The sequence below is a fragment of the Vulpes vulpes genome, chromosome 12 (genome assembly GCF_048418805.1).
Source record: "Vulpes vulpes isolate BD-2025 chromosome 12, VulVul3, whole genome shotgun sequence".
NCBI lineage: Eukaryota > Metazoa > Chordata > Mammalia > Carnivora > Canidae > Vulpes > Vulpes vulpes.
In genome coordinates, this window is record NC_132791.1 from 51,523,305 (window position 1) to 51,535,494 (window position 12,190).

The 12,190-nt window shown below is 38.1% G+C and overlaps 1 protein-coding gene across 3 annotated transcripts in view; it reads right to left on the reverse strand.

The window, feature by feature from the left end:
• The window catches only part of PCBD2 (pterin-4 alpha-carbinolamine dehydratase 2), a 53,353-nt gene that overhangs the window by 9,735 nt on the left and 31,428 nt on the right, over nucleotides 1-12,190 (reverse strand). The window contains exon 1 of one of the 3 annotated variants that reach the window (XM_025994879.2): nucleotides 2,104-2,127. The exons of the other annotated variants lie outside the window; for them this stretch is intronic. The gene's annotated coding sequence lies outside the window, so the exon portion shown is untranslated. Of the gene's footprint in view, nucleotides 1-2,103; nucleotides 2,128-12,190 lie in introns of those variants that run through there. 3 annotated transcript variants of the gene reach the window in all.

Here is a 12,190-nt window from a genome sequence, read left to right on the forward strand (position 1 = left end):
AGGACACAAGTAAAACAGTAATCAGAATAAACACCTTTAAATATTTAAATTAAGAACTTATAAGAAAATAAATTTAAAAAATAAACTTGGGGAGGAAAACAAGAATGAATATAAATAAAGAGAGCAGGGGATCCCTGGGTGGCGCAGCGGTTTGGCGCCTGCCTTTGGCCCAGGGCGTGATCCTGGAGTCCCGGGATCGAGTCCCGCGTCGGGCTCTCGGCATGGAGCCTGCTTCTCCCTCCTCCTGTGTCTCTGCCTCTCTCTCTCTCTCTTCTCTCTATGTCTATCATAAATAAATAAATAAATCTTTAAAAAATAAAATAAAATAAAATAAAGAGAGCAGCAAATGTAAATGAACAGCAAAGAAAAAAATGGCAGAACTTATAAATCCAAAAGCTGAAACAATTATGTATTAGAAAACTGGCTACTTCATTTAAAGACAAACAAAAAGATATGGAGAAAAAGTATAGATAAATAAAACAGGGGCAGCCGGGTGGCTCAGTGGTTTAGCACTACCCTCAGCCCAGGGCGTGATCCTGGAGACACAGGATGGAGTCCCATGTCAGGCTCCCTGCATGTGGCCTGCTTCTCCCTCTGCTTGTGTCTCTGTCTCTCTCTCTGTCTCTCTCTCTCTCTCTCTCTCTGTTTCTCTCATTCATGAATAAATAAATAAAATCTAAAAAAAAAAAAGGGAAATGAGAATAGAGAAGTAACTACAGATAAAGGAAATTTCAAAACATACAAAAAAATAAATTTTAAACAAATTCAAGTATTTATACAAAGAAATTAGAAAACATAGGTAAAACAGTTCTCCAATAAAAATTACCCCCAAAAAATATCAAAACTGACCCCAGAAGAAAAAAAACATATAAACAAGAATAACACCAAAAAATGACAGTTCTAGCCATTTCACAGAGACATTCTATAAAACCTTGAAGGCAGAGTTAACTCTAATACTAATTAAACTGTTTCAGAGCACAGAAGAAGGACATCTTCAAATTAGTTTTATAAACCACCATAACACTATGCCCAAATTCTCACAAAGATAGCATATAACAATGAAAGTACAAGTTGATCTGATATTAAGTGAAATCTTAATAAATAAAACCTAGCAATATACTAAAAGAACAAAGAACCATGAGCAAATGGGATTTATTCTAAGAATGCAAGGAACGTTCAATATAAGGAATATACTCATATAATTTACCATATTAATAAATGTAGAGGGAAATCATGTGATTTCCATAAATTATGAAAAGATATTTGATAAATTCAGTATTTCTTATGTATTAAAATTCTTAATGAATTAAGAATATATGGGCCTCTCTTTTTGTGGTTATCAATGGTTTTATTTATAACAAGTAATGAGTACAAAAATTGCTTTATATTTGAAGGGTATATAGGAGCATGTAACCACAGCATTAAAATATATATACCAAAATTGGCTACATGGATAATGTATCACTGTTTGTTCATAATAGCAGCAGTTAGGAAGAACCCAAATTGGACCCTTCTTTAATAGACTATGTTCTCGGTCTAAAAGGTTATATTATTCTTAAATGGAAAAACACTAAAAGATTCCCATTAAAGTCAAGAATAAAACAAGCCAAAAAAAAGATCTTTTATACAAACAACTAGAAAATATATTGGAAGAAAAGATCCCATCTAAAGTGGCACCAAAAATCACCTAGGAGTAAACTTAACAAGAAATATATGAATTCTATTGGCAGAAAACTTTAAACCATTCCTAAAAAAAACAGGTAAATCTTACTACATTAAAAATTTTTTTTCTATATGGCAATAAAAACCAACAAATGAAATTAAAAGATAAACAAGCCAGGTTTGCAGTACATATTTCCTTAGCATATAAAAAACTCCTACAAAAAAAAAAAAAAAGAACTCCTACAAATTAATGAGAAAAAGATTAACCACCAGTTTTTTAAATAAGCAAAGGACATAACAGGTAACAAAGGAAGCAAATGGTTCCTAAACATAAAAACTGTTCAGACTCATACATGTTCAGAGAAGCACAAATTAATACTAACTTTTACATCAACTATATCTCAGTAAAGCTGCAGGGGGTGGGAACTAAGTTAAACTTACCAGTTTGATAAAGATCAAAATGTATGATAATATTCTGTTGATGAGGGAGGCCTGGGTGGCTCAGTGGTTGAGCGTCTGCCTTTGTCTCAGGGCGTGATCCTGGGGTTCTGGGACTGAGTCCTGCATCAGGCTCCCTGCAGGAAACCTACTTCTCCCTCTGCCTATGTCTCTGCCTCTCATGAATAAATAAATAAAATCTAAAAAAAAAAAAATTCTGTTGATGAGCATACAGGAGAAAAGGCACTCACACGATGCTGGTGAATATTAACTAATATATCATCACTCTGGAAGAGAATCTGACAATATCCACCAAAATTAAAAATGCCTATGCCTTTCAGCTAAATAACTGCACTTCTAGGAATTAATCCTGCAGGAACACTTATATATAACTTGGAAGAATTGTAACTGCAGGGCGCCAGGGTGGCACAGTTGGTTCAGCCTCCAACTCTTGGTTTCATCTCAGGTCATGATCTCAGGGTCCTGAGATCAAGCTCCATGTGGGGCTCCATGCTCAGCACAGGGTCTGCCTGGGATTCTCTGCCTCTCCCTCTCTCTCTGCCTCTCCTCCCACTCTGTCTCTCTCTAAAATAAATAAATGGCTTAAAAAGGGGGGGGGTAATGGTCACTGCAGCACAGCCTCTAAGAGTTACAGGTTTTAAAAAGCTAAAGGTCCATCAGCAAGAAACTGATTATATATAGGATGGTCCATTTACACACAGGAATACTATGCAGCCATTAAGAGGAATGAAGAAACTATCTGTTGACATAGAAAAACCTCCAAGATACATTACTACATGAAAACCAAATGCATAACAATAGTCTGTGAATTGTACAAAGGAGAGGAAACTATATGCATGAATACCTCTGCAACCATACATGAGAGATTGGTAACTGTGAATGACAGCGGTGGAGAGGGGAAACTGGGTGGCTGAGGAGAAAGGACCAGAAAAGACTTACTATGTCTTTGGTGCCTCTGAATTTGTGCCACATAGATACCTGGTCTACTTTTAAAAATTAGTTTGGGGAAAAATGAAGACGTCATGCAAATGAAGATCTCACTCTAAAGGGAACTGAGATAGTGCAACATATGTAACCTGGTTCATATTAAAATATTTTGGCTCATGTTAGCTTCTTAACATATGCCTACCTGTTTGGGTGGGTTTTTAGTGCCAATTTACAACATAGTTTATCCATGAGCCATATTCTATTGAGCTATGGCCATTTCAAACAAACATATGGCCAACAAATAACATATAATGGCTGATAATAGTTTCAGTCTTTCCTCTTTTGCAAATTACAAACATTTTATGAACAAGTCAATGAATGCATGATGAAGTATGACTTTTTAAGTCACTCTGCCATATTAAGGAATGTAAGCACAACAATCACGGTAAATTGGGCCCAATGAAGTTTGTCATTTGGAAATCTCCAAACCATCAGCAATTAAAAGATTTTTCCATGAACCCCAAATCAAGTATTCCTAGGGAACTTTAATTTTTCTTAAAGTTCCTTTTGTTCCATTTTATTCCATGAAAATATGAAAGACTATCAGATGCACAAAACCAAAACAAAAACCCTGTATCAATCTGTGAAATGTTTAACAGAAGTACCCTGAATGTAAAACGCAGCTTCAGCCCAAGTAACATGTACAATTTATTAAAGTTCTAAGACTTAACTTCTAGCACATATTTACAATACAAATCTTTCATTACCCAGAGCAATTCTCTTTGATAGATGTTCTTTAAATCTGCTGCCTTTTATATTTTGATTATAGACTATTGTAATTATGCCCTAAAAAAGAACATATCTCCCACTAAGAAAATGAGCACCAGCGACTCCAAAGTAATTTCCCCAGTACAATCTCCATTAAGCCTCTAAATACTTCCTTTACTAATTCAATGAATTAGAACTCTATTGTTTATGAATCACCTTTATGTTTGTAGGCCTACAACTCTTCTTTTAGAAAACACAATTGCTATGGAAGGAAAGGATATTTACGTCTGATTAGAAATGAAAACACTATTACATAAATCAGTTTGGGCATTTCTTCACGTCTTGAAACATGATCGGCAATTTAGTCTAATTGGTGATCAAGGAAACTATCTTGTGATCAATTAAGGTAATTACCAGATTCCGGCAATACAACCTACCTTAATTTCAGCTAGAGTCTGCACTTCTTCAACTTTAATTAAAAATAATGAAAATTATTAAGCAAAATGCACGGCAAGATCATTGCCAAGCACGCACATGTCACAGGACGGGACCTTCCCATGGTGTTGTGACTGATCAACCACATAAACACTGCCTGGTGCACCAAGAAAAGGCATTCTTTGCCCCAGAATATTACATGACTCACCATGACTTTCTCATGGAAACACTGTTAACTGTTCTAGCCACTGCAAAGGGAACATCAGATACTAATTTGCCGGCAACAGAAGAATACTCTGGACTAGCAACATGAGAATTGTGAGGAACAGACCCAACCAAAGATGTATTTGATCCATGCTTTTTTTCTCCGAAGTGTCATTCATATTTTGAGCATGTTGGTCTAGTGCAGAAATGTTAGGGTCAGAGACCTAGATTGAAATCCTAGTGCTAAAAGAAAAAAAAGAAAAGAAAAGAAAAGAAAAGAAAAGAAAAGAAAAGAAAAGAAAAGAAAAGAAAAGAAAAGAAAGAAAGAAAGAAAGGAAAGGAAAGGAAAGGAAAGGAAAGGAAAGGGAGGAAAGAAAGAAAGAAAGAAAGAAAGAAAGAAAGAAAGAAAGAAAGAAAAAAGAAAGAAATCCTAGTGCTGCTATTCACTAGCTATCTGATTTCAGAGAAATCACTTAACATTTGAAGTGATCCTCAGTTTCCTATTATGTAAAAATGGAGTATGTGCCAGGCATTCTATGAGACGCTCAGTGAATGCTACTGATTATTATCATCACCAACACTTTAACTTTACAATGTCTGGGGCCTAGACAGGAAGATCCTTTCCAAACCTATGAGAAGAACCACTGAAGACCAAAGAAATTCACCCTCACGAGGATGAAAAATCAGAAACCTACTGAAAACTGTTTCTCTAAGTAAGTATCCTCATAGAAAGATTTCCAGTGGAAATGGCAATCTGTTGGTGAGCATATGAGGCAAGGAGGTGATTCCTGTGTCCTTGAAGAGCCAGACTAAAGACCTTACCTGAGGACCAACACCTAAGCAGTTTAGTATGGGTGTCTGGGGACAGACACAACCCCCACCAATCCCAGGCCACTACTCTACCTGCCTTCTAATTGATCCACTGTAGAGAATTATCTCCAATAATTCATGCCAAGACTATCCCACTTTTCTCTTAAAACTGGCTTCTCCGAGGCACCTGAGACAATGCCCACAAGGTACCAAATGAGCAGCTGGCTCTACTGTACTGTAGGCTAAATTAGTGCCCCTTTAGCTGTTGGTAATAAATACACAACCTGTGAGGTAGCATGCTCACTTCTAAACATTACCCTCAAAAGCTGTGCTCACAGAACCATAACATTCCAGAGCCTTACAAAAAAGTTCTTAAGTCTTCATTTTTGGCAATTACCGTAGTATCCCAAACAGCCATGTGGAAAAATAAGATAGCTTTTAGCTAATTATATGATACTATCTTCAAAAATATACTGTTAAATGAAGCAAGGTACAAAACAGTTTTCTTTTGCAGAACTAGGATTTATAATTACATTAGTAAATTCCTCCTGAATTCCTAGGCTAGATGACTACTCTTTGACAGAGGTCTACTAGTATCCACGCTTCTCCAGGCAGCAGAGTTGAACCAACATCAACACCTCTACCCACAATTATACCTAAGAGCCCATCATTTCTGTTCTGTTTTTAAGGAAAGTCCTCTAACTAGACAAATACCACATATCTGATGTGAGCCAAAGAAGCATTATGGACAAGAGGATCACAAGCTGAGAATCTTTTCCCTAAAAAGACATGACTAATTTCCAAATTCCTCTGCATATAAGTTTAAATTACATTTCCCCGGGGATCCCTGGGTGGCGCAGCGGTTTGGCGCCTGCCTTTGGCCCGGGACGCGATCTTGGAGACCCAGGATCGAATCCCACATCAGGCTCCTGGTGCATGGAGCCTGCTTCTCCCTCTGCCTGTGTCTCTGCCTCTCTCTCTCTCTCTCTCTCTGTGTGTGTGACTATCATAAATAAATTTAAAAAATAAAATAATAAAATAAATTACATTTCCCCACATCATCATCAGCTACTATGGGGCATATCAACAGCTCTGTCTGATTAGCTTCTTCTGAAATTTCTCACAATCCTTCAGTTTTGCTCTCTTGGAATCAGCACACTTCACCAGTTTCCTATCCATCATTTCCCTCTAAAGCAAAGTGAAAATATGGGTTTCAAAATCATCCCAACAGGAATCCACTAGAGAAGCCATTTACTTGGAGTTCTCTAATATCAAGTAACTTCTCATGCCTCCCTGTTCTCTCTGAGGCTGCTTATGACCACCAGTTAGCTGCTTGGGAAAAGCCTCATTGGAAGTTGTCTTTCCTAATCAGCTGATAATCCCTGTTTATCTTTCAGGAGTCTCATGAAATAAGAGGTATGGCAAAGACTTCCAAATATTTTTTGCTTTTTAGTCAAATTAGAATTCATGAATTAAATCCTTCAAGAATTAGAATTCAGGCTCCTTGTCATTGTCACCATTATACAATTTATAAAAATTCAAATTTATATAAAAAATATCCTTAGGCTTCAACTTTATGCATCCAGATCACTAAGATATATGGAATATCTGGCCAAATACATTTTTAAAAAATCAAATAACAGGCAAAATGGCAGTCTACTCCTGACCTTTTCTTCTTTATAATCAACTGGCTCCTTTTAAAGAGATGCTACTACTACCTACACTATGTGATTCCAATATATTATCTGACATGAAACTGTCCTGCCCTATTATTGTACCTAAGTTTAAATAGAGAGAAGGCAAAAAAGCTTCTGCTCCAGTTGGAGTATTTTAAATTAAACTGAAAGTCAAGATCCTCCAACAATAAAACCAAAAGAGTTGAAGGAATAGAACAAAGGCTCAGAGCAGAAAGAACACCTACTCTCACAGCATGGGGTAGGGAGAGATGAGACTCAAAAAATACTTTAAAGAAACAAAGCAATACCTATTTGGCTTACCTGTCCAGAAAATACATTTTCTATGAGCAGTACACATTTTGCAAAACAGAGTCTCATCTCACATCACAAAATCTGTGACTGTATAAAAAGGTCTATCCCACCATCAACAAATTCATACTTAGTCTTTGCTTATTTCTATATTGGATCAATTTTCCTTTTAAGGGTTTTTAAGTACAATTTTGATGACATTTGCCAATATCTTCTGTGAGAAAAATATACCACTGAAACATTCAAGCCCGATCAGACCTCCAGATAATTCAGCAGAGGACCTCCAGCAATAGACGGCTGCAATGCATCACTGCAAGCAAACAGCCTGCCAGACCCACTTCTCAGAAAACACTGCCAATCCAGAAGAAGCCTGGTGAAGAAGGAGACCATCTCTTAAGTCGTCTGTATTTATTTGTTTCAAAGTGCACACATAGGTTGTGAACTTGGAAAGGTCCCTGAACCTGTCAGAGTCTTCAGACACTGAGCTAAAGCAAACCACAAATATATTCAGAATTTATCCTCAACCTGTTATGATGAGGCTTAAGGAGAGACCTTCAGATAGTTAAAAGATTGAAACTAGGGACTTTTTTGTTTCTGTTTTAAACAGTATTACTAAAGAATTGAAGAAAAATCTCAGGGCTGGACACACAGAGAGAGTAAAACAGACTTAGCACTTACCCTGCTTTTGGTATCAAAAGACTCAGAGGGTCTGGTGGATGGTGTCATCTCATCCTGAAAAGTTCTAATCCCAGCTCTGTCTCATTCTCTGGCCTTGAACGAATCCTAAACCTCACTCACCTCTCCCCGTCCCTGTAAATCAGAAGCTCTACTACTTAGCTTCACTGTGCAAGGTGTTCTCATAAAAACATGCAGAGTGCTTTGCACAGAAAACATGTTACTGGGCAATACTGCAAAGGTTCCAATCTGCTTGAATCCTACACAAAGTAATTTTATGCCATTTTTTTCCTCCCTAGAAAAGTTGCTCTGTGTGGCCAAGTAAACTTGGTTGCATCCTGGATACGAAGGAAAAAATTAAGTCTCTATGATAAAAATTCACAAGTAAGGCTAACAATTCAGGAAATAGTAATGGACAGAAGAAATCTTTAAAAGAACAAATGCTTACTTAGGTCAATTCTTTCTACAGTACTCCTATATAAATTACCTTAGCTTCAATTGTTGATCACGTTGGGTTTTAGGGTTTGGGGTATTTTTTTTAAATCATTCATAATATCCTGAGGGGGAAAAACAGTCTGTTTTCCTGGAAGTATATAAATGGGAAAGTTGGCTTTCCCTCTTTCAAGCAGGCTCCCATCCAGTCCCACCACGGAGCAGCTGCCTTCTCTGTGCACGTGAGGGCTGACGGGCCAGCAGCACCCGATGAAGCTCCATCTCCACACCAAGACCTGCACAGCTCGCCTGCAACCCCACCGGAGAAGAACACCACTGGCTCTCACACACCGGCACAAAGAAGACACAGAGATGTTGCTGGAGAGGGAGTACTCTGCCACTTGATCCAATTCCTCAAGAGAAATGCTTCCCTTTTGTTTTTCCAAAGTTTATTATTGCATACCTTATGCAAATCCTACTTTCTCCATCGGGCCATAATATTTGAGAAAAACTCAAGTCAAATTAAAGGCTTCAATAGCCTTGCCAAAAGCACTGTGATTTTCCTATAAAAAAAATTATTCCAATTTGTTGATCTTACAGAGGATGAAACATACTGTAACAATCTTCATAATTTATGTCCTGTTGGGACACAAAGATTTAAAGTAACATAATACAGAGCCGCATCATGGCTAATCTAAACCACCTGACCAGATAAACACCAGCTTCCCTTCTCTCCTCAGCAAGGGCATTTCTGTTTATTGTCATATCATTTCCTCATTCTAGGAACATGCAGAATAAATGCAGCCAACCTGCATTTCAGTGGGAGGCTGAGCTGGCCTTTCCCATGTCAGGAGGTTTGTGTGCACACAGGTACCAGTACAATGTCAAGGGCTTACAAGACAGAAAACAACCCAGGAATTCCACCCTCAAAATCATTTACAGCGAAGCAAATATGGATTCGTCCAGTACAATCTGGACCAGGTGTGGTGTTATAAACCACAATCTTTGGGGTCGTTTTTTTTTTTTAACATCACTGAAGAGGTAATTCTTTCCAACAAATTATGGTGCTTACTATGAGCCATATTTTTATAAATGCTTCAATCATGCCTCTTGCTATGTTCACAAGCACTCCTGATCTGACTAACTAAACTGAAACACCCAAATTAACCAAGATCTTTTTGGAGGTGAGTAATCTTGGTAGAAGATAAAGACAAAGAGCCCCTGCGGCACTGACCATGGCCATTTCTGGTGCACAACTACACAGGACAGATTTCAAATTGGGAGGTTTCTCCAGGGTCCAAATCCCTTCAGCCCTTCTCACATATGCAAACCTTACTGGGCAGAGCAAGGTTTTTCAGGGGGACTTAAGGGAAGGGTTTAAAGTTTCAATCGTGAAAGAAAAAGTGCAGGAACACATGTGCATTCGGCAGATAACAATTCACTGAAAATATTTTAAAACAAAACAAAACGCCTGTCTGACTGAATTTTTATAAATGTGGTTGCGGAAGAGGAAAACAAACAATTGTTTAAGGATGGTTTCAAATGCTGCTCTCTGCTATTACTGAGAATTTCCAAAGCTTTTCATGCTCCATTGGAAACGGCTCTGCTTCACAAGCTGTTCTTGTTGGTCCTGCCAAAGAAATGGTCTGATACACTTTATTGCAAGTTTATCGATTTGCTTACCCAAGCAAATATATATAATTACCTCTGCCTATCAAGACGGGTGTACAATAGGATTCCTCCACTGAAAGCAGTGAGATGATTAAAAGACAATGGGATGGGGGCACCTGGGTGGCTCATTCGGTTAAGTGTCTGCCTTCAGTTCAAATCATGAACCCAGGGTCCTGGGATCAAGTCCAGCATTGGGCTCCCTGTTCAGTGAGGAGCCTGCTTCTCCTTCTTCCTCTGCCCCTTCCCCTGCTTGTGTGCTCTCTTGTGCATTCTATGAAATGAAATGAAATGAAATGAAATGAAATGAAATGAAATGAAATGAAATGAAATGAAATGAAATATAAGGGGATGAGATGGATTAGCAGACACCAGGCATGTGGGTCCTCCACCCCAGCTCCACTGGAGTGGCCACTGCAACGTCCTAACCCAGTTCCACCAGTTCCAGAATGTGCAGAACCTGAGCCAACCTGACCAGCACAGTTTTTCACTAAGATGTGTACAGGAATGAACACAGCAAACAGATACAGTTTGTGTCACAACCTGGAGCCCTCTGATTTGTGAAATTAAATGGAAAATAAATCTTGTGAAATCAAACAAGAAAGTATCTTTTTTCAGACAATAGACATTCCATAATGGGTTTGAATTTAACATTCTGCATTTTTTTTAAAATTTAAGGTGACAGATTATAAACAAGCAATATTACTGGCGACATTACAAATTAGTGCTATCAATAATAAGTTCTGGTAAAAGTAGGTCTTTTGCCTTAAAGCACTCACACCTTGGACTGAGACCCCACCAGCTAATTCTTGTTTTCATTATGTTTATACATCTTCTCACACCTCTAGAACCACTTCAAAATCAGCTCACAATGCTCTGAAATCATGAGGACCTAGGTCACTATGCGGTTCTCTGATGAAGAGCCTTATCCAATGAGCTACAATGTGACTGTCCTCAAGCCTTGACTTGTCACAATCCTGCATCTTCATTTTTTTTAATCTGTATGCCAAAGAGTTATCCTAGCAATTACATTTTTAGATCTATACCTAAGGAAACTCTCACATCTGTACATAAGGAGACATAAGGATGCTTGTTACAGAACTGACAGTAATAATGAGCAGTGCCAAGAACCTAAATGTCCATCAATAGGGGCACCTGGCTCAGTGGTTGAGCATCTGCCTTTGGCTCAGGTTGTGATCCCAGGGTCCTGGAATAGAGTCCTGCATCAGGCTCCCCGCAGGTAGCCTGCATCTCCCTCTGCCTGTGTCTCTGCCTCTCTCTCTCTCTAATGAATCAATCAATCAATCAAATCTTTAAATAAATAAATAAATGCCCATCAACAGGGGGAATGGATAAACTTGGTTAATTTATTTACAATTGTATTTCATTTTCAGAGGAATAGAACATTTAAAAACAAAGTACTATGTGAGAAGCAGATAGAAGAGTATTAGTCTAGGAATCCAAAACCTGGATTCTATACCTATACCTTGAGCAAGCTACAACACTTGGCTGGGTTAAGACTCCCTACAGACACTACAGGAGGTGATGTGTACCAATCACATAGCACAGTCCCTTCACACACACAGAAATGTTCAATTAAAAAGAACAGCAGCTAAAATAATGATAGCACATCACCATCTAGCAGGTTGATCATTTTTATTTTACAGAGTCTAAGTCATGTGTCCAGAATCACACATCTCATCAAAGGCGAAGCTAGGATTCGAATCCAAGTATGCCCAACTCCAAAGCCCCCCACATGTAAATCTAGGACAAATCCCTGATATCAGGTTATACTTTTTCCATTTATTTCCTTTACCTAAAAGTTAATGATAGCAAAAATAAGTTTCCTATAGTTTTTACTTTCAAAGTTTTTTTTTTTTTTAAGATTTTATTTATTTATTCATGAGAGACACACAGAGAGAGGCAAGAGACAGAGGCAGAGGGAGAAGCTGGCTCCATGCAGGGAGCCTGATGTGAGACTCGATCCCGGGACTGTGGGATCATGTCCTGAGCCAAAGGCAGATGCTCAACCGCTGAGCCACCCAGGCATCCCTTTCAAAGTTTAATTACAAGAGAAAAATTAGAACAAAAACTTCAGAAAAAGGAAGGACTTTCATAAATTTTTTCCTATGCCTTTCCCCTCAACTGTCATAGTACTATTCATT